Source organism: Lissotriton helveticus, chromosome 3_1 (genome assembly GCF_964261635.1).
Source record: "Lissotriton helveticus chromosome 3_1, aLisHel1.1, whole genome shotgun sequence".
In the NCBI taxonomy this organism is placed as follows: domain Eukaryota; kingdom Metazoa; phylum Chordata; class Amphibia; order Caudata; family Salamandridae; genus Lissotriton; species Lissotriton helveticus.
The window spans coordinates 636079808-636103766 of record NC_136061.1 but is presented as its reverse complement, the minus strand read 5'-3'; the positions used below and the strand labels follow the sequence as shown (position 1 = coordinate 636103766).

The 23959-nt window shown below is 46.0% G+C and overlaps 1 protein-coding gene across 5 annotated transcripts in view; it reads left to right on the top strand.

Moving 5' to 3' along the window:
- The window catches only part of COL16A1 (collagen type XVI alpha 1 chain), a 950832-nt gene that overhangs the window by 323067 nt on the left and 603806 nt on the right, over positions 1-23959 (top strand). The window lies entirely within an intron of this gene.

Genomic DNA, 23959 nt, shown 5'->3' with positions numbered 1-23959 from the left:
TGCAAACGCTATTAGCTTGAGGTCCTCTGCCGTGTGACTCCCTATCAGCAGATCCGCCTCTCGATCAATTACATGAAAGGTTGTCGTTAGTTCTTGCCCTTCCGCTTTCACTTGCACAGTCATTTTTCCTTTCAGGGGTAGTGGCTTGGTGCTGCCATACATTAAGATGCGTGTTTTTGACGGCACTAATTGTGGTCTCGGCCTTAATGCTTTATAGTGTTGACAGCCCATTACGTTAATTGTGGCTCCCGTATCTATTACTCCTGTTACTGTCGACCCGTCGAATTGGATTTGACATTTCGGCTGGGGCCTTCGTCTCCTCTTCAGTTCACTCACAAATGATACGTAATAGCATTCTTCCTCCTCATCTGTTGACGAGTCGTCAAGTCTCTGTGGATATTGGGGCTGCGATCTGTTTCCTCTCACGGACGCCGTTTCTCGGGTGTCGTCCAGCGTGAGTTGTCTGACTGCTTTGTGCGGTGCCCTTTTTCCTGCCGTCTCTTGACTTCTGAAATTCCCTCTAGCACCGCTCTTGCAGACACTGGCGAAATGGTTCAGCCCGCCGCATTTGGCGCACGCCTTGCCATGTGCAGGGCAGCCACTTTGGCTGTGTTCTTCATAGCCGCAGGCACCGCATGGTGTGCGGCGTTGTGTCCGGGTCGGCCATCTTCCTCTGCCACCGCGGTTACTGCTACGCAGGGCGTCCACTCTTTCCGTCTTCACGGTCACTTCCGCGCTGGTAGCTGGGTTCATCGCTGCTTCCATCGCCGTGGCACGTGCATCTGACAACTCATGTGACCGAGCAAGCATTAATATTTCATCCAGGGTGATGCGAGGTTGTCGTAGGATCAGTGTTCTCAGATGCTTGTTTTTGCACCCTTGAATCAGTTGGGCTGTTACCTCCTTTGTCTGATCGTCGTCCGGACACGTGCTTATCAGTTCTCTTAGCCTTGCGTGGAACGCGTCCATGGTTTCCCCTTCTCTTTGCTTGGACTGTCTAAATTTGAATCTTTCATAGTGGGGGTTCAATTGGGGATCAAAGTGTGCATTTAGTGCTTGCACCGCCGCATCATAGTCCGTTGCCACTCCAGTGTTTGGTAAGTGCGCAAACAGTTTATGGAGTTCCTCTCCTCCAAAATGCAATAGTAGAGACCTTTTTACCTCATTGTCTTTCTCACGTGTCGCAGTGAAATAATTATTCAGCCGGCTCAGCCATGTCATCCATCTTGGCGCTGCTGTGCTGGGGTCAATCAGCGCACGAAATGGTGGAATTGGGTTGATCTGTGAATGCGGCGATGGTTGAATTACCGTTCTTACTGCCTGCTGTCCTGCTGGCCCTGCCACTTGCGCTGGGGGTGCGACCTGTTGGGCCCCTCCTGCATCTGCCGCATCCTGTCCTGACATCTTTGCAATGATTCTTTGCCAATTCTAGCGCTCGTGTCCTTGTCTGCTTGGCTATTCACTTTTCTTCCCTTGTTGTGAGTGTGCACACCACTCCCATGCAGGTTGCTTTAATAATTGCCCAGACTCTGCCTTCCCCCGTGTGTCAGTGTCTTTACAATCTGGTTTGTCTTTGCCAAGCCTTTATCACTTCTCCACACGCCCAGTCATGCACTTCGGGCACTTCCCGCTCACTCCGGCACTTTGGCTGCCTTTTCGGGGGCTCACACCGCTCCCACTGTAAGCGGGGACTTTTCGCGCGTTGTAGGCGCTTGTGGAAGACGCCGTCTCACCTCCTGCGCATGCGCGCGCACCACGAGGATTCCGTCGGGCCTCCTCCACCACACAGCCAGCCGCTGGTTCCGCACACCGCTCCTGCCTGGCACTCGACTCGCCGGTCCCTGACGCAGCTCCACTCACGCTGCTTACCGGCACTTCTCTTCGCGGCGGTTCAACTGCACCGGCACAGCGGCGCCTCCGACGTCGCACTTCACGCGAACGCCGCCAGCAACCAGGTATGAACAGCTTGCTCCGTCGCTGGGTTCTTCAGACCTGCCTCCGCCCTCGTCGCCAGTGTAGGGGAGCAAGACGTGGCCCTTACCTCTTTGGACCACGGGCTAACGGATCAGTCACACAAATCACTGAGACCACACACATGCACTGCTGGTACGGACCAGAAGCCACGAGCGACCACCGTCCCTTTATTTAAAGCCTTCTGGCCACGCCTGGCCAGAAGGTGCTACAATGTTTGTGTGTGTTTCCGGGTCTCGGCCGAGACCCGTGAAACACTAGACCGCTACAATAGGTTCCCGTGCTGTCTCACCGCCTTCCATGCTGCAGTTAAGCAAAGTGACAGCTCTGAATGTTTAAAATAAACCAGATGATGAAGCCCTCGTATGAAGCTTGGCGCTGCAGTCATTCCAAGCACGTCGCACTCAGTGTTTACTCTTCCATCCAATTACACACCCCGTCTGTTTTCGTGCATGAAATGGGAACATATAAGTGAAAGTATTCACTATACCCGAGTACCTGTTTCCCAATGAGAAGTGCCGGTAGTTTCCCATGCGAAGTATAGAGCCTACTACTGAGACGTGCAGGAACTCTCACAGTTAAAATGAAGTTGCGCAGGTACTTAGTACTAGTTAGTACCTAACCCACCCAAAGCACTGCTCCCTTTACGTCGGTGTAAATGAAGGTGGATTGTAAGAGATTTTGTTCAACATAAAACACGGACTCTTGATTTTACCTGCTTGTCCTTCTGTCGGGGACTGGGTGGATCAGTGGTTTATAGGATCACGATCCCTAAACTCTTTAATCTCATGACCAAGTTCTCTCTGTGTTTGTGGCTTAATGACGACCAGGGCCAGTATACAAACGCCTGCATTGTTGCGAATAGCATCGCTTCCAGTGTTGTGTATACAGCAACTTTCGCACGACTACCAGCATTTGCGGAGCTTGGAGACATTTGGCTTGAAGTGCAAAAGAAGTGCAAGAAACCTAACTAAACATGCATACAATCTAACCTAACAAGCAACCAACCACGATCATGCATTTTTGGAAAACTTCCCGTTGCGGCTAATTTTTATAGACACAAACCTAAGTGGAAAAACGCCTACAAAATAAGAAAAAGGAAGTTATAAGTAAGGTCGTTAATGTTTAAAACATGTAATTAAACTCAAATCTTTGTGTAAAACAACTGGGAACAGTGAGCGCGACACAGACAACCCTGCTTGCATTAGCAAAGATTGTAATACACTGAAGGACACCGCGAATGCAATGCCCATTACACCATCACTCATTCAGAAAAGGGGGTGGTGATGAACAGAGTGTCTGAATTAAGCAGACCACTCTTACCCAGTCCAAAGATCAGGGCTTGATCCATCACTGTTATTTAGCTCACTGCCCCATCCCAGCTCAGAACCTGGCTATATGCAAATTAGTCTGTGCCTGGCCCAGTGCATCATGGGAACAGGGCAGACCAAACTACCAAGCCAATTCTTCACCAGAAAGGAGACAAGCTTCCGGGGACCGGTTTCTGGCATTTCAGCCGTCGTCGGCCCGGCTTGCTTGAATCCTGATGGAGCAGTGAGCAAGGGACTCATGTCTGAGTATACCCTGCCACACCTATAGTGGCCAAAAACGATTCAGAAAAGGGGGTGGTGATGAACAGAGTGTCTGAATTAAGTGGACCACTCTTACCCAGTCCAAAGATCAGGGCTTGATCCATCACCGTTATTTAGCTCACTGCCCCATCCCAGCTCAGAACCTGGCTATATGCAAATTAGTCTGTCCCTGGCCCAGTGCATCATGGGAACAGGGCAGACCAAACTACCAAGCCAATTCTTCACCAGAAAGGAGACAAGCTTCCGGGGACCGGTTTCTGGCCTTTCAGCCGTCGTCGGCCCGGCTTGCTTGAATCCTGATGGAGCAGTGAGCAAGGGACTCATGTCTGAGTATACCCTGCCACACCTATAGTGGCCAAAAACGATTCAGAAAAGGGGGTGGTGATGAACAGAGTGTCTGAATTAAGCAGACCACTCTTACCCAGTCCAAAGATCAGGGCTTGATCCATCACCGTTATTTAGCTCACTGCCCCATCCCAGATCAGAACCTGGCTATATGCAAATTAGTCTGTCCCTGGCCCAGTGCATCATGGGAACAGGGCAGACCAAACTACCAAGCCAATTCTTCACCAGAAAGGAGACAAGCTTCCGGGGACCGGTTTCTGGCATTTCAGCCGTCGTCGGCCCGGCTTGCTTGAATCCTGATGGAGCAGTGAGCAAGGGACTCATGTCTGAGTATACCCTGCCACACCTATAGTGGCCAAAAACGATTCAGAAAAGGGGGTGGTGATGAACAGAGTGTCTGAATTAAGCAGACCACTCTAACCCAGTCCAAAGATCAGGGCTTGATCCATCACCGTTATTTAGCTCACTGCCCAATCCCAGCTCAGAACCTGGCTATATGCAAATTAGTCTGTCCCTGGCCCAGTGCATCATGGGAACAGGGCAGACCAAACTACCAAGCCAATTCTTCACCAGAAAGGAGACAAGCTTCCGGGGACCGGTTTCTGGCATTTCAGCCGTCGTCGGCCCGGCTTGCTTGAATCCTGATGGAGCAGTGAGCAAGGGACTCATGTCTGAGTATACCCTGCCACACCTATAGTGGCCAAAAACGATTCAGAAAAGGGGGTGGTGATGAACAGAGTGTCTGAATTAAGCAGACCACTCTTACCCAGTCCAAAGATCAGGGCTTGATCCATCACCGTTATTTAGCTCATTGCCCCATCCCAGCTCAGAACCTGGCTATATGCAAATTAGTCTGTCCCTGGCCCAGTGCATCATGGGAACAGGGCAGACCAAACTACCAAGCCAATTCTTCACCAGAAAGGAGACAAGCTTCCGGGGACCGGTTTCTGGCCTTTCAGCCGTCGTCAGCCCGGCTTGCTTGAATCCTGATGGAGCAGTGAGCAAGGGACTCATGTCTGAGTATACCCTGCCACACCTATAGTGGCCAAAAACGATTCAGAAAAGGGGATGGTGATGAACAGAGTGTCTGAATTAAGCAGACCACTCTTACCCAGTCCAAAGATCAGGGCTTGATCCATCACCGTTATTTAGCTCACTGCCCCATCCCAGCTCAGAACCTGGCTATATGCAAATTAGTCTGTCCCTGGCCCAGTGCATCATGGGAACAGGGCAGACCAAACTACCAAGCCAATTCTTCACCAGAAAGGAGACAAGCTTCCGGGGACCGGTTTCTGGCATTTCAGCCGTCGTCGGCCCGGCTTGCTTGAATCCTGATGGAGCAGTGAGCAAGGGACTCATGTCTGAGTATACCCTGCCACACCTATAGTGGCCAAAAACGATTCATTAAAGGGGGTGGTGATGAACAGAGTGTCTGAATTAAGCAGACCACTCTTACCCAGTCCAAAGATCAGGGCTTGATCCATCACCGTTATTTAGCTCACTGCCCCATCCCAGCTCAGAACCTGGCTATATGCAAATTAGTCTGTCCCTGGCCCAGTGCATCATGGGAACAGGGCAGACCAAACTACCAAGCCAATTCTTCACCAGAAAGGAGACAAGCTTCCGGGGACCGGTTTCTGGCATTTCAGCCGTCGTCGGCCCGGCTTGCTTGAATCCTGATGGAGCAGTGAGCAAGGGACTCATGTCTGAGTATACCCTGCCACACCTATAGTGGCCAAAAACGATTCAGAAAAGGGGGTGGTGATGAACAGAGTGTCTGAATTAAGCAGACCACTCTTACCCAGTCCAAATATCAGGGCTTGATCCATCACCGTTATTTAGCTCACTGCCCCATCCCAGCTCAGAACCTGGCTATATGCAAATTAGCCTGTCCCTGGCCCAGTGCATCATGGGAACAGGGCAGACCAAACTACCAAGCCAATTCTTCACCAGAAAGGAGACAAGCTTCCGGGGAACCGGTTTCTGGCATTTCAGCCGTCGTCGGCCCGGCTTGCTTGAATCCTGATGGAGCAGTGAGCAAGGGACTCATGTCCGAGTATACCCTGCCACACCTATAGTGGCCAAAAACGATTCAGAAAAGGGGGTGGTGATGAACAGAGTGTCTGAATTAAGCAGACCACTCTTACCCAGTCCAAAGATCAGGGCTTGATCCATCACCGTTATTTAGCTCACTGCCCCATCCCAGCTCAGAACCTGGCTATATGCAAATTAGTCTGTCCCTGGCCCAGTGCATCATGGGAACAGGGCAGACCAATCTACCAAGCCAATTCTTCACCAGAAAGGAGACAAGCTTCCGGGGACCGGTTTCTGGCATTTCAGCCGTCGTCAGCCCGGCTTGCTTGAATCCTGATGGAGCAGTGAGCAAGGGACTCATGTCTGAGTATACCCTGCCACACCTATAGTGGCCAAAAACGATTCAGAAAAGGGGGTGGTGATGAACAGAGTGTCTGAATTAAGCAGACCACTCTTACCCAGTCCAAAGATCAGGGCTTGATCCATCACCGTTATTTAGCTCACTGCCCCATCCCAGCTCAGAACCTGGCTATATGCAAATTAGTCTGTCCCTGGCCCAGTGCATCATGGGAACAGGGCAGACCAAACTACCAAGCCAATTCTTCACCAGAAAGGAGACAAGCTTCCGGGGACCGGTTTCTGGCATTTCAGCCGTCGTCGGTCCGGCTTGCTTGAATCCTGATGGAGCAGTGAGCAAGGGACTCATGTCTGAGTATACCCTGCCACACCTATAGTGGCCAAAAACGATTCAGAAAAGGGGGTGGTGATGAACAGAGTGTCTGAATTAAGCAGACCACTCTTACCCAGTCCAAAGATCAGGGCTTGATCCATCACCGTTATTTAGCTCACTGCCCCATCCCAGCTCAGAACCTGGCTATATGCAAATTAGTCTGTCCCTGGCCCAGTGCATCATGGGAATAGGGCAGACCAAACTACCAAGCCAATTCTTCACCAGAAAGGAGACAAGCTTCCGGGGACCGGTTTCTGGCATTTCAGCCGTTGTCGGCCCGGATTGCTTAAATCCTGATGGAGCAGTGAGCAAGGGACTCATGTCTGAGTATACCCTGCCACACCTATAGTGGCCAAAAACGATTCAGAAAAGGGGGTGGTGATGAACAGAGTGTCTGAATTAAGCAGACCACTCTTACCCAGTCCAAAGATCAGGGCTTGATCCATCACCGTTATTTAGCTCACTGCCCCATCCCAGCTCAGAACCTTGCTATATGCAAATTAGTCTGTCCCTGGCCCAGTGCATCATGGGAACAGGGCAGACCAAACTACCAAGCCAATTCTTCACCAGAAAGGAGACAATCTTCCGGGGACCGGTTTCTAGCATTTCAGCCGTCGTCGGCCCGGCTTGCTTGAATCCTGATGCAGCAGTGAGCAAGGGACTCATGTCTGAGTATACCCTGCCACACCTATAGTGGCCAAAAACGATTCAGAAAAGGGGGTGGTGATGAACAGAGTGTCTGAATTAAGCAGACCACTCTTACCCAGTCCAAAGATCAGGGCTTGATCCATCACCGTTATTTAGCTCACTGCCCCATCCCAGCTCAGAACCTGGCTATATGCAAATTAGTCTGTCCCTGGCCCAGTGCATCATGGGAACAGGGCAGACCAAACTACCAAGCCAATTCTTCACCAGAAAGGAGACAAGCTTCCGGGGACCGGTTTCTGGCATTTCAGCCGTCGTCGGCCGAGCTTGCTTGAATCCTGATGGAGCTGTGAGCAAGGGACTCATGTCTGAGTATACCCTGCCACACCTATAGTGGCCAAAAACGATTCAGAAAAGGGGGTGGTGATGAACAGAGTGTCTGAATTAAGCAGACCACTCTTACCCAGTCCAAAGATCAGGGCTTGATCCATCACCGTTATTTAGCTCACTGCCCCATCCCAGCTCAGAACCTGGCTATATGCAAATTAGTCTGTCCCTGGCCCAGTGCATCATGGGAACAGGGCAGACCAAACTACTAAGCCAATTCTTCACCAGAAAGGAGACAAGCTTCCGGGGACCGGTTTCTGGCATTTCAGCCGTCGTCGGCCCGGCTTGCTTGAATCCTGATGGAGCAGTGAGCAAGGGACTCATGTCTGAGTATACCCTGCCACACCTATAGTGGCCAAAAACGATTCAGAAAAGGGAGTGGTGATGAACAGAGTGTCTGAATTAAGCAGACCACTCTTACCCAGTCCAAAGATCAGGGCTTGATCCATCACCGTTATTTAGCTCACTGCCCCATCCCAGCTCAGAACCTGGCTATATGCAAATTAGTCTGTCCCTGGCCCAGTGCATCATGGGAACAGGGCAGACCAAACTACCAAGCCAATTCTTCACCAGAAAGGAGACAAGCTTCCGGGGACCGGTTTCTGGCATTTCAGCCGTCGTCGGCCCGGCTTGCTTGAATCCTGATGGAGCAGTGAGCAAGGGACTCATGTCTGAGTATACCCTGCCACACCTATAGTGGCCAAAAACGATTCATTGCACCATCAGGATTCAAGCAAGCCGGGCCGACGAAGGCTGAAATGCCAGAAACCGGTCTCCGGAAGCTTGTTTCCTTCCCAGTGTAAGAATTGGCTTGGTAGTTTGGTTTGCCCTGTTCCCATCATGCACTGGGACAGGAACAGACTAATTTGCATATAGCCGGGTTCTGAACTGGGATGGTGCAGTGAGCTAAAAAATGGTGTTGGATCTAGCCCTGATCTCTTGACTGGGTGAGAGTATTCTGCTTAATTCAGAAACTCTGTCCATCACCACCCCTTGTTGTTAAATATTTTGTCCACCCTAAGCGTGGAAGGGTATACTCAGATGTGAGTCCCTTGCTCATTGCACCATCAGGATTCAAGCAAGCCGGGCCGACGAAGGCTGAAATGCCAGAAACCGGTCCCCGGAAGCTTGTTTCCTTCCCAGTGTAAGAATTGGCTTGGTAGTTTGGTTTGCCCTGTTCCCATCATGCACTGGGACAGTAACAGACTAATTTGCATATAGCCGGGTTCTGAACTGGGATGGTGCAGTGAGCTAAAAAACGGTGTTGGATCTAGCCCTGATCTCTTGACTGGGTGAGAGTATTCTGCTTAATTCAGAAACTCTGTCCATCACCACCCCTTGTTGTTAAATATTTTGTCCACCCTAAGCGTGGAAGGGTATACTCAGATGTGAGTCCCTTGCTCATTGCACCATCAGGATTCAAGCAAGACGGGCCGACGAAGGCTGAAATGCCAGAAACCGGTCCCCGTAAGCTTGTTTCCTTCCCAGTGTAAGAATTGGCTTGGTAGTTTGGTTTGCCCTGTTCCCATCATGCACTGGGACAGGAACAGACTAATTTGCATATAGCCAGGTTCTGAACTGGGATGGTGCAGTGAGCTAAAAAACGGTGTTGGATCTAGCCCTGATCTCTTGACTGGGTGAGAGTATTCTGCTTAATTCAGAAACTCTGTCCATCACCACCCCTTGTTGTTAAATATTTTGTCCACCCTAAGCGTGGAAGGGTATACTCAGATGTGAGTCCCTTGCTCATTGCACCATCAGGATTTAAGCAAGCCGGGCCGACGAAGGCTGAAATGCCAGAAACCGGTCCCCGGAAGCTTGTTTCCTTCCCAGTGTAAGAATTGGCTTGGTAGTTTGGTTTGCCCTGTTCCCATCATGTACTGGGACAGGAACAGACTAATTTGCATATAGCCAGGTTCTGAACTGGGATGGTGCAGTGAGCTAAAAAACGGTGTTGGATCTAGCCCTGATCTCTTGACTGGGTGAGAGTATTCTGCTTAATTCAGAAACTCTGTCCATCACCACCCCTTGTTGTTAAATATTTTGTCCACCCTAAGCTTGGAAGGGTATACTCAGATGTGAGTCCCTTGCTCATTGCACTATCAGGATTTAAGCAAGCCGGGCCGACGAAGGCTGAAATGCCAGAAACTGGTCCCCGGAAGCTTGTTTCCTTCCCAGTGTAAGAATTGGCTTGGTAGTTTGGTTTGCCCTGTTCCCATCATGCATTGGGACAGGAACAGACTAATTTGCATATAGCCAGGTTCTGAACTGGGATGGTGCAGTGAGCTAAAAAACGGTGTTGGATCTAGCCCTGATCTCTTGACTGGGTGAGAGTATTCTGCTTAATTCAGAAACTCTGTCCATCACCACCCCTTGTTGTTAAATATTTTGTCCACCCTAAGCGTGGAAGGGTATACTCAGATGTGAGTCCCTTGCTCATTGCACCATCAGGATTCAAGCAAGCCGGGCCGACGAAGGCTGAAATGCCAGAAACCGGTCCCCGGAAGCTTGTTTCCTTCCCAGTGTAAGAATTGGCTTGGTAGTTTGGTTTGCCCTGTTCCCATCATGCACTGGGACAGGAACAGACTAATTTGCATATAGCCAGGTTTTGAACTGGGATGGTGCAGTGAGCTAAAAAACGGTGATGGATCTAGCCCTGATCTCTTGACTGGGTGAGAGTATTCTGCTTAATTCAGAAACTCTGTCCATCACCACCCCTTGTTGTTAAATATTTTGTCCACCCTAAGCGTGGAAGGGTATACTCAGATGTGAGTCCCTTGCTCATTGCACCATCAGGATTCAAGCAAGCCGGGCCGACGAAGGCTGAAATGCCAGAAACCGGTCCCCGGAAGCTTGTTTCCTTCCCAGTGTAAGAATTGGCTTGGTAGTTTGGTTTGCCCTGTTCCCATCATGCACTGGGACAGGAACAGACTAATTTGCATATAGCCAGGTGGATTGGTGTCACTACAACGCGGTTTTTTACAACGCATTCCGTTACATCGGAATTTTTACAACGCAGGATCCATTACATCGGATGCCATTACAACGCATGGCATTACATAGCAGATGCTATTACAACGCATGGCATTACATCGTAAGTATAGGTAAGTATACCTTTTTAAAAAAAATGTAATTAAGTTAATTTAATTAATTTAATTTAATTAATTTAATTAAAATACATTTTAAAATAGTAATTAATTTAATTTAATAAATTTAAATCTATTTATTTAATTTAATTTTAATAAAAATTGTAATTAATTTTAATTAATTAATATAATGAAATTAATTTAATTTAAATATTTTTAAAATTGTAATTAAATTAAATTAATTAAAATAATTTATTTAATTTAATTAATTTAATTAAAAAATGTAATTAATATAATATAATTAATTTAATGTAATAAATATATTTTAATTAATTTATAAATGGTAAATATAATTTAATTAGCCCTAAGCACAAACCCAACCCTGAACCCTAAAAATACCCCTGTACCCCAAAACCCAAACCCAACCCTAAAACCTAAAAATACCCCTGTACCCCAAAACCCAAACCCTGCCCTGAAACCTAAAAACACCCCTGTACCCCAAAACCCAAACCCTGCCCTAAAACCTAAAAACACCCATGTACCCCAAAACCCAAACCCTGCCCTGAAACCTAAAAACACTCCTGTACCCCAAAACCCAAACCCTGCCCTAAAACCTAAAAACACCCCTGTACCCCAAAACCCAAACCCTGCCCTGAAACCTAAAAACACCCCTGTACCCCAAAACCCAAACCCTGCCCTGAAACCTAAAAACACCCCTGTACCCCAAAACCCAAACCCTGCCTTGAAACCTAAAAACACCCCTGTACCCCAAAACCCAAACCCTGCCCTGAAACCTAAAAACACCCCTGTACCCCAAAACCCAAACCCTGCCCTAAAACCTAAAAACACCCCTGTACCCCAAAACACAAACCCTGCCCTAAAACCTAAAAACACCCCTGTACCCCAAAACCCAAACCCTGCCCTGAAACCTAAAAACACCCCTGTACCCCAAAACCCAAACCCTTTAATTATAATTAATATTAATTAAATTTATTAAATAAAAATTAAATACTTACCTATACTTACGATGTAATGCCATGCGTTGTAATAGCATCTGCTATGTAATGCCATGCGTTGTAATGGCATCCGATGTAATGGATCCTGCGTTGTAAAAGTTCCGTTGTAATAGACTCCCGTTGTAAAAGTTGCGATGTAACGGTGCATCACCAGCCAGGTTCTGAACTGGGATGGTGCAGTGAGCTAAAAAACGGTGTTGGATCTAGCCCTGATCTCTTGACTGGGTGAGAGTATTCTGCTTAATTCAGAAACTCTGTCCATGACCACCCCTTGTTGTTAAATATTTTGTCCACCCTAAGCGTGGAAGGGTATACTCAGATGTGAGTCCCTTGCTCATTGCACCATCAGGATTCAAGCAAGCCGGGCCGACGAAGGCTGAAATGCCAGAAACCGGTCCCCGGAAGCTTGTTTCCTTCCCAGTGTAAGAATTGGCTTGGTAGTTTGGTTTGCCCTGTTCCCATCATGCACTGGGACAGGAACAGACTAATTTGCATATAGCCAGGTTCTGAACTGGGATGGTGCAGTGAGCTAAAAAACGGTGTTGGATCTAGCCCTGATCTCTTGACTGGGTGAGAGTATTCTGCTTAATTCAGAAACTCTGTCCATCACCACCCCTTGTTGTTAAATATTTTGTCCACCCTAAGCGTGGAAGGGTATACTCAGATGTGAGTCCCTTGCTCATTGCACCATCAGGATTCAAGCAAGCCGGGCCGACGAAGGCTGAAATGCCAGAAACCGGTCCCCGGAAGCTTGTTTCCTTCCCAGTGTAAGAATTGGCTTGGTAGTTTGGTTTGCCCTGTTCCCATCATGCACTGGGACAGGAACAGACTAATTTGCATATAGCCAGGTTCTGAACTGGGATGGTGCAGTGAGCTAAAAAATGGTGTTGGATCTAGCCCTGATCTCTTGACTGGGTGAGAGTATTCTGCTTAATTCAGAAACTCTGTCCATCACCACCCCTTGTTGTTAAACATTACACCATCACTAGCAGCAATAGACTTCATGTTTCTGTGAAATGGCGTGTGTGCATACACTGGGCTAGGCAGATAGAAGCACATGGTGTCTGTGTCAGCCCCCACCCACCCTTTAATCTGATAACATCTTCAGTTTCTATATTTAAACAAGCTTCGTACATGTAGAGACGTCTTTGTCTGAAAAGCGGGACTGAAAGCGATCACGAAAGTGATCACTATTGAAAAAGAATCAGTGGTGCGCGCGCACCATAGAGGAGCAGGGGCCGGGGAGCCTGTCGTTTGTGACGCGCGCTGATGCGAGTGCTGGCCATAGACGGGAATGGGCAGAGCAAAGGCGGGGCATGCGCCCGCCTTTGCCCAATTGCGTGCTGTTTTTTTTAAAAATAGGCACGCGCAAGCCAATGTCGGAGGGGGAAAGCAAAACCACACACACGAGCGTGGGGGTAGCTTTCTAAACCCCTTTCAAGAAGTCTTGCGTTGCACAAGCAGTACTACGCACTGCAATGCTGGACGCGAGACCCTAAAAAGTGTGCCATGTCGGGTGATCATCCTGAGAAAAGTAGAACCATTAGGAGGCTTGTAAATGTTAATTCCGCCCGAAAACTCTTTATGACTTTAAAAAATCAATAGGTTATTTACAGAAACGTGGGAGAGAACAAAAGAGATCGGGAAAGAAGGAAAGTGAAAGGGGGTGGACAAGGAGGAGAAGGGAGAGACATGAATCGAAATAAAAAAGTTTATCAGACTCATTGTTTCCAGAAGTACCTCTCACTTGTTTAAGTCCTTTGAATACAATTGTAAATGATTAATTTTACATTTTTCAAAACATTTGTTGCTTAGTCATGTGGCCCTTTCTTCACCAGGCAAGCATTTATTTAAAGCTGATGTTAGCCTCATCCTCATTGTAATGTCTCCAGTCAGTTAATGATTGTTCATCTCTTGTCATCTGTACACCTATGGGCAGATCCAAACATTTTGTCTATAGTGCACATGAGTTTATGCCTCTCGCTTGAATCACCGCTGGTTATGCTGGACCTATTCGCAGCATTTGGCCCTCGCCCGCCTCCATGAACCAGATTACAACTCAGAACCAATGACGGGAGCATGGGTTTATTTCTATCGTCATTACTTGTATCGACCATAGGTTTTCCCATCACCTGCATTAGTGACCATCTGCTTGAGCCCTTTATTTAACACCCCCAAAGCCCACGTGGTAGATTGTCGGTCATATGCTGGCATCACACATCCTATGTAAGAGTGGATGGGTCAGGCCAGGACTCTTGGGAAGATTTTATTGCATCCCTCGCTATTAGCCACCTGGGTCTATAAACTATAAATCTGCTAGTAACCTGGTCATCCCAACTTCAGTGTACATGGTAAATGGTCCACCTACTTCATTTATAAAGTAAAGCACCACCCTCAGAAGAGTCCTGGAGTAAAATCTGTTTCCATCTACTCCATGGTAAACTCATTCCTTCGCTATTACAGACAAACTTTTTCACCTGCACTCTCTTTACTGGACCCTGAATAAACCACTAAAATAAAACTGAAGGATACTGACACTTGCTGGTCATGCAAAACAGCACCAGGTGACCCGGAACACATGTTCTTTTTGTGACCGCTACTTACCTCTTACTAGAACGAAATAGCAGTTCAATTAGGTAAAATCTTTCTTACAACTATTTCATTGGACTTTCCGACTATTGTTCTTGGCCCTCATGCGACTATGACACCCAGTGCTTAATTTGTAAATAAATACATGCCAAGGCCCTCATTAGCAGGCCAATGCAGCTTGCACCACCCATTGCCCTGCCGGCGCTGCCATTGAAGGTACCAACATAACTACTATCACAGCCCTACAAATTTGACTAATCAGAATATTCTAGGCCCCCATAGGTAAAACAATGGCTTGGGCAGCAGGTATTAGTCATTTTTATGTATATTAAATAAATAAACAAAAGTTGTTGCACTTATTTGTAAATTAGACAAGCAGTGCCACCACGTGGTTGACTGTTATTAAGTGCCAGTGTTGACAATTAACTTCCAGTGCTTAGCACCGGACACCACCCACTCAAATTAGACACTGATGACACCACTCCCGCTTGCAGACCGAGATCTTATTCTCTTTGACCTACTCGCCACCATTGCACTCAGCATCATCATTTAACTTTATTCCTATCTTTTTTCGATTCATAAAAGTACAAACAATTAAGATCTTATTTTCGATATTATATATTACATGATATTACATTTAAAACTTCATAATATTACATTTAAATCTTCATCTGTACGCATCATCTTGTTGTCCCAATTAATAATATTACTTTTTGGCCAGGGGTCATCCTTTATTCAGTTTCATAAACGAATTGATCTAAAAGTCTACGGGATTTTCTTCTCTGAATGGCCCAGCTTATAAAACCAACAAAACACAACATTATCAAGAAGGGTACAGATGAATTTCATAGCTTCTTTAAAAAAAAAAAATTCTGTTCAATAAAATGTGACCCTAAAAACTTTTTCTAATAGCTTGATATAACCTACAAAACAACATAAAATGCATCGTGGTCTAGTTAGCTTTCCCATCACATGAGCATTTATGTGCATTTTTCTGCCATTTTTCAAGTTTTGGGAAAGCCACCAGTTCATGAGCTGTACTCACATGCAGTCTTGTCAGATAAAATCTATCTTGGGTATTCGTAACTTTTACTAGGTAATGTGGTAGACCAGTCAACTCAGAACTAGCCATATATCTTAATACATTGCACTCAAAGTTATCCTACGAGGTTGGACAGACTCTAAGCTAGTCTCCGATCGCACTTGGTTTGCATGGGCCACATACTTTAGAAGCACACACGTTGCCCAGTCTCACTCCCTAGGCACCCCCTTTCCATCTAAGCGAATTTGGGAAACTTTGGACTGCATTATACACAAAATGCAATAAGGGTCCATTAGCCTCTCCCTGGCCCTTAGGTGGGCTCTTTAGAGCAGACGCAGACCTAGACCACGGTCCCATTGATCATCCACTTGGCTCCCTTGCCTGCTCACTCATGCTTCCTACCTGCTCTCCCTTTAAAAATTCTCTCCCTCTCTTTCCTCTTTCCTCTTCATACCTAACCCCCGGGGCCATTTCCCCGTCCTCGAGCCCTGTTGGTCCTTTTGTTTTATTTCCAAATCGGGATGGGGTCTTAAGAAAATTAACAAGGTCCTTCAGCCTCAATAGTCTGAAATAAGATTCATCTCCCCCCTCCCCACCCACCCCCTCCACCCCCCAACCCGCATGTCAACATAACCTGTCAGTCAGGTTGTATTTTATTCAATTTAACGCATAGTCTTCATAAGCATTAATCACGCTCTCCTAATATATGCAATATGTGAGACCTATCTGTACGCATTCTCAAGCACCACTCAATAGCTTGTCTTGTCAGTAGTCGATTGATTTGGAATGCACCTCCTTTTTATATTATTTTAAAATTCAATAAAACTTTTGTGACAAAAAGAAAACAAAAGTAAAACTAAATTGGCCACATCTTTGACTCTAATGACTACAGAAGCAAAAGTCATTCAGTAATTCATGCCTTTTCCTGCTTTATGTGCTAAAATATACTCCCTTTTCTTTCTCACCCCCAAAACACATTAGTGGTAGGGGCAGAGGTAAACTCCCAGCTTGATTATGTCGAGAAAGGAGCACCTACATGCCTATTCACATCTCCAGGGTACCCAAGATGGTGCAGTCCAGTGGCCTTCACAAATATGTCTCTAAAGCCAGGAAGTCCCTACACTAAATTTTATAGAGGACGACACTTCTGAAATAATACGCTATTTGATTTGGTCCCAATTTAATTTATAAAATAGACACTACACTATCCCTCAGGCCCTCCGAAGCGCTAATGGTCATTACATTTACACCCCTGCTTGTAAACTAACAACAAAAGGCAAACCCAGAATTTCTGTGCAAACCTCTTGTACCTGCAATATCCTTCAGGCTCCAATTGGCTCTTGTTCTTGTCAAGCTCTAAGTGCCTGCTCAAGGCACACATATTCTTATGGCAGCGATCAGCCTATAGCACCTTGAGGCCCTCCCAGGTATGAATACCCTCTCTTGGTGTGTACTGGACTAAAGATAAATCAACTGTGCCAGTGTGTTTTTTCTCGGCACTCCCTCATTGGCCATTTGTTATGATCCGTATACATCAGAACATTGACACATGGCCAGTAGGATCCCTTAACACTTGTAAAAAAATAATACCTGTAACAACAATATGTTTTAAAAGTTAAAAACAAAATAATGACGCTCTTTTCTTCCTCTATGTTTAAAGCAAAACACACATGCAGAGTGCGCACATGAGGTTTGATCCTTCTTTTTACTGCTGCGAGCCCTTGACCCCATAAAGTCTGCACTAGCCCAGTTTTTCTATTACATTTTCCAGGAATGAAGTAGCTCAGAACTAAACCCTTAGTGCGCCGTTTCTTTGCTGTAAATTGCTTCTTTTATGCTCTGGCTTACTTTTGTGTAGTTATCACCATCTTCTTTTCAAAGGAGCTTATTTCATTTTTTTCAGGAGGAATGTCCCCCTGTTCTAAAATTGTATGAAATATAATAGATATGCCGGCCTTGATGATGTATACTCGGGGTGCGGTTTCTATTTTTCGCAAAACCTTAACGTGATCAATTGTATATGCACCGCAGGGGAAAAGATTTAAAATCTTACAGGAAAGAAAAGACATGCTCCTTCAGGCAAAACTCGGCCTTCTCTTTCAAGGCACATCTGCTTTTTCAGATAGTGCTTTAGATGAGCCCTTGTGGGCGCTTTCAGAAGGAGGAGAGAAGAGTCAAGAACCGAGACTACTGCCAAGACCCTGATAAACACCTCATGCCTACCCTTGACGCCTGCTGGGACACCATCACGCCCCATAATGAGTCCATCTGAGCTGGCTTTTAAGTGTCCCTCTCTTCCTTAAGTGACAGCCCTTCATCCCTGAGACCACCTCTGGTGGTGAGACCTCCTATGGAGTTGAGACCATTAGCAACATCTCCTTTGATTCTGAGCTGCTACTTGCCACCAGGATCATCTTCTGCTTAGAAATCTTCATCGCCAAATGATCCTATGTCGATTCATTCTGTAATGTATAGGAGCCGATCAACATCGAGAGAACACTTGATGAGTAGAAAAGTTCCACGACCTGCCATTTCAACGCTGGCTGCTATTCCCCCTCAAAAAATTCGAAGGCTACAGAATGAAGAACCATACAACCAGACAGGAGGGCCTCTGAATTCAAGCCACCTGTAGGAGCTCTAGGACAGCACTCTTTCTTCCTCTATCAGAGCCCCCTTGGCACCATCCATTTACAGGGCTTCCATTTGAGTCTAGTTCTGGTTGGGTTGAGTGAACTCTTGCCTGCTCCGGATCGGTAGCAGCTCAGATCACGAAAGCTTCCGTTCCACCTCTTTATGAAGGCCATTCATTTGTTGCCTTTACTAGGAAGATGCAGGATATTTATCTTGCTTCTACACTTCTGTAATCTCTGTTCTATGGCTTTTCATCAGTTGAAAATCATAGTGCAATGCGAACAGCACTGTGCAAACATTTATAACCTATTGTCCAGCTTTGTGTCCAGCCCATAGTACCTTCACAGCATTAAAGAAAAATCTGTGGCATATCTGCCGATCTAGATCAGAACACGGGTTCCAAATATAATGACTACGCATGCTAGGATTCTTTCAGCACTCCATGTAAGTATTCCTGACACAATCTTGTGTGAAAACTCTTTTAACCTAGATATCCTTCTGCTATGCCTGGGCCAACAAACAGTGTGGGATCCAGCAACTCAGGTTCATGGTTCTCTCTCCTCTGCTGCAAAAGCCTGCTCCCAGAAGCTGTGCATTTGGCGATGAAGGCTTCAGTGTAAATCACATAAGACATTGATGGTTGAGAGCTGGCACTGTCATTGGCCAACTCTGTTAAATGCACACACTCATCTACGGGTGTGGAGCCTATCTCGTTCCCATGTGCAATCCAGTTTGGAAATCATGAACCAACACAATATGTGGACACAATATGGGGAAAGATTGGATGTTGCTGTGCATGTAATTCACCAATCAGAATGGGAGAATTATTCTGTTCCAGCTACCTTTTTGAATGGACAGAGGCCGTGTGGGGGGGCGGGGGGGAGAGTCATTGTCGTGGAGTCAGAAGTACATGTATAGTTGTATCCTGAGCATTTAAGGCACTACAGTCATGGATGCTACATTTCTTGGGGGTGGTGGGGTGCGGTCAGCAAACTATGCTGGCTTGCACCCACTCTCGTATTTCAAAAGGGCTGTGTTTCCCATGGTACACTTAAGGACAATCTTTGAAAGGTGTATCACTAAAAGTGTGCACATTTTCAAAGTACTGTGACTCACCGTTTCAAATCACCAGATACACACATTGTGAAGCCCGTGAGGTTTCAAAAAAGTCAAGGAAAGTTTCAATGGCCCCTTTCAACAATGCAAAGCTATTTCTGCTGCTGCAAAGGTCTGTGCTGGTTAGTCAGTGGAAAGGTGCTGGTTGGCAGCCATCTTCTGTACCCTGCATTGAGCATTCTGCCACACCTAGCGCAAAGGCATGAGTCCCAGCTCTCCCCAGCGAGTATTTTCAGACGCACAGGTGACCTTAACTATCCCACCTTGCTGGTGCACCCCACATGCCGATTCAGCCACAATGTCACCCATCCACAATGCAATACTCTCCTCTGCAGCCCACCACAGCACCTCTTACCTCGCTACCTTGGGGGCTTCAAACTTTGCTGACCTTCAGCAGTCTCATGCTTAAGGATGTCCCACCCAAGGAACATCCAGAAGCAGGAAATCATCAGGGGCAATCAAGGCAGTAGCTCTTTACTACGGGGTTATAATTAGAGTTGACATATATCATAAATAAACGTCAAAGCACAGTACAGGTAGAGCTGACTGTGTTTAGCTACTAGCTGAACATTTTTAAGAAAGACTTCATGGACCTGAGAACCAAGGATAGACACTAAGTAAAGTATAAGGACAATAATAGAGAATATCTTGAAGGCCCTGCGTACACTTTGCACACTGGATCAGGGCACAAGCCTGTTCCTCGACTGGTCACTCATAGTTTGCATGGAGCTCCTATCCTCACATTAGATATCTTCCTTTCAAATTCACAAAGGTTCTTGCAGAGTGATTGCCTCATTGTATTATTAGCAAAAAGACGTCCGGCCTTTCTAACATCTAGACACAGATGGCCACAATCTCCATCAGCACTGCAAACCCTAACCTTTACTGAAATCTGGCTCAGTGGCTTTTAATGCTACCTTGGCCTTGGACCAAATTACTGGCACTCTATATCAATTAGCAGCTATGTTTGAAAACAAAAATTAATAGAATCTAAAATGGACTATTGCAAAGTCTCCTTGTAAGTTCACCCCCTACTTACCAGATAGACTCTGTTGTCCAGGCATGTTATCTAATCCTTTTTAGGTCTCGCAGACCTGCGTTGCAGCGCGCATGCGCTGCTCGCTCTGCGAGGCTTCTTGTAATCAAGCAGATTTCAGAAGTGGAGTGTAGGCTCCGCCCCTTCTTTCTATTGGCCTGTGTCATTGTGCATGCTGAACGCTGGCTTTCCATTGTAAGGGATGCTTTTAGTCACTCCTTATTACAGCCCTGTCTCCTTTTGGCCACGCCCACCCTGACTGGATCGTTTGCTTGCGGCGTTAGACTGCCTCCTTTATTAGCCCGTAAGCACTATTTTGTTGTTTATTCGGCTTTTGCAATGGCGGCCAGCAGACATGAATCCACATGCACAGACAGGCAGGAAACTGAGCACAAGAGCAGTAGCATTGCGTCAGTGTACAAATGTGGATTCAAACCAATACTAGTTTCAGTTTATCTTGAAGTGTCATTCCCCACATAGCTGGATCGCACATCCTGACACCAGCGAGGCGCTAGATCAGCCTTTGAAATTTGCCCGAGTGAAGATGGGAGTATGTGAGAGCTCCCCTTAAGCTATTTGGCTGCTGGAAACCAACGGTCCTCAACTCACACCAGCACGTCCACTTCCACCACGGCCCTTAGTGTGCATTGTGTGCCGCAGAACGAGGCAGGCTTTCATAGCCTGGCTTAGCTTGTTTATTTTTAGTCAGACCCCCCAGGATATAGCTGCATGGATTAGCAAATTTAGCGGCACAAATATGGAAATTTAGCGGCATTTTTGCGGCACTTTGTTTTACTCCTAATCATTCATTTTCAGCCTTTTATCAATGGAAACTGTTTTAGCAGAGTATTCCGCTTTGAAATAGGTAACTTGGGATATGGAACAGAGGAAACAGCCCACAGGCGGAGGCTGTTATCCCTTGGAAGTGCAATCCTCCATTTGCTTTAGTATAGGTTCTGAGAAGCCCATCAAAGATGGCCTGGAAGCATCCCATAGAAAATGGCATTGTGTTGCAGAGTTTAAATGTAAGCAAGATAATGGTATAATGCATCACCAACTCATTTTCCATATATGAAACCTGCCACTAGTTCACAACATTATTCACCATATTTGCAAAATAATCTTTCATCTTTAAAATATACCTGATATGTGCCATTCTTTTGTGCATGTTGTATAACAAATTAAAACATATATTCTCTTAAAGTGAAAATGGAGTCCCTTCGTGCAATTTCATTAATAATTCTAACCTCTGTGTGGTAAAGATGCTTAAATATTTATAGTACATGGGTTCACAATTTTTGGTGGAGACAATGATAAAAGTACTAATATAATATATTAAAATTAAAAGGAAATGTTTCTTATGTATGAGTATTATTTAAGAGACTATGCTCAGCCAGTCTACCCATATGCACTTATATTCCCTCAAGGCAATGAGTGCCATTTCTTGCTGCTGCAAACGGCTGCTAAAATTGCCTTTCCTTTTTCTAACTCTGCTAACTTTGAACTTCGTGCAACTCACAAACTTTAAAAATGTTGATGAAGTTGCAAGTCGGCCAACATTGCACATCCCTAATATTAAAGAGTACTGCACTTTGGGTAAAAGAGTTGGGTTTTGGGGGGTTTCCAATTTCATATTTGGTTTAATAAAGTGAATGAGAAGAAATCTGTTTACTCTGGACTTCCTTATCCTTACAAACGAACAGCCAACGTGTGTAAGTGTGCACACAGTATTAAGGAACTATGTGTTCATAATGGATTGGGTGAAAGTTCTTTTGGTATGGGTGCTTATATTCTGATGGAAATATGACAATTACCACGGCAAGGTTTTTGTACTCAGGTTTTCAGCAGAACCTTGCATATTTCAAAATATTTCAACAATCATGACTATTAGCTGTAAAAGCTTTAGGAAACATTGACCCTGATCTTTCGGCAAAATTGTCACCAATATTGAATTTCAACAAAATATTGTAGCATTTTCTACATCCTCATTCATCTCCACTTCAGCGCATTACTACCTATTTTCAACAATCACTGACCTCAACTTCAGCAGCTTTCTGAAAACATTTACTTTCAGCAACTATCAGAAATATACTCAGCAATAACAGCCCTCAGCAACCACCAGCACTTTTGTAAAAATCGCAGACTTTTTACAAAAGTGCCGATTTCGTGGGCACTTTTGTAAAAATCGCGGCATTTTTACAAAAGTGCCAATTTCGCGGTTTGGCACGAAATCGCGAAATCCTGGAGGGTCTGTTTAGTATTCAGCTTGCACTGAGAGACTGCATACCTCTGCAGTGCCTCATCATATCACCCCATCCCCTCCTGCTCTGCTTTGGAACACCCGTCCTCGCACACTTTGTCAGTGACTTGTTATATATACCACAACGGAAAGATAAGAAGCATAAATGGCAACCACCTAAACTACCCTGCCCGTCTTGTCCCGTATCAGAGTCGGATCTCAACATCCTGTGATTATGGGCAAATCACTTGAGGTAAAAAGAAAAAAATGAAGGCCGTACCTGGTGTTTATGTAAAGCGCGCCGAACACCTTCGGGGTGATTTCGCGCTATATACAACGTAAAAAAAAAATAGTGGACATCTGTAAATTATGTAAACCACTTCTTCACAAAAACTCCAGTTTAAGGCAGTAGACCGCCTATCTAATTGTTTGATATTTTTTAGAGACATTGCACGCGAAGAAATCATTAGCCTCACAACTAAATGCGTCACATGGCAGAGTATATATTTTTATGTCCGTGCAGCAGGAGCAAAGATGAGCTTCTGCAGTAACAATGTGATCTATATGAACCCTAGTGGTGGGAAGTCGTTTCAACAAATAAATGCTCTCCCTGCTCGGCACAGATTACCTGCTTTCATCTCCGGGGAATACAACAGAAAAACACTGTCTGCACAGAGGGATGGGTCAGCGGTACAAAAGGGGGTGGTGATGGACGGAGCATCCGAACCAATCAAACACTCACACCCAGTCAAAAGATCCGGGTTTGATCCATCACCGTTCTTTAGCCCACTCTGCCACCCCAGTTCAGACATGGCTATATGCAATCAGTCTGACCTTGTGCCTCATGGGAACAGTCCAGCCCGGGTCTGGGGTGGCAGAGTGGGCTAAAGAACGGTGATGGATCAAACCCAGATCTCTTGACTGGGTGGGAGTGTTTGATTGGTTCAGATGCTCCGTCCATCATCACCCCCTTTAGCACCGAGGGATGGGTCTGCGCCATTGCCTCACAAGTAACCGGTATTCCCGACTGCATGAAAGCGGCCTTTAATACCTCATAGAGGTCCCGTCTTTCCGAAGTTACACACTCCTTAACCACGAGAGTCAATCAAACCTTGTACCTCAGTTTGGCCCCCCGGGCTCACCTTTCCCTCCTCCACACTTTCAGAGCACACATGTTTTTCTTAGAAAGGCACATCTAATCTGAAGCGGTCTACGTGTCCCCTCTTTATCACCCAGCATACCCAATGTCAGACAACTAACTACCCCAGAAACAATGCCAGCTAAAATATTAATTTGGGGGCAGGACACACTCTCTCCTATCGCTTTTTTTTAATAACAATTTATAGGAAAGGGGTTTGAGCGCATTTGCGAGAGTTTAAGCTATTGGCATTGTAAATGACAATGCCTTTTATTAATCTGTTTTAAAACAACACATAAATAAAAGGCATTGTCATTTACAATGCCAATAGCTTCATCTTTTATAAACGCGAGACCTATTGC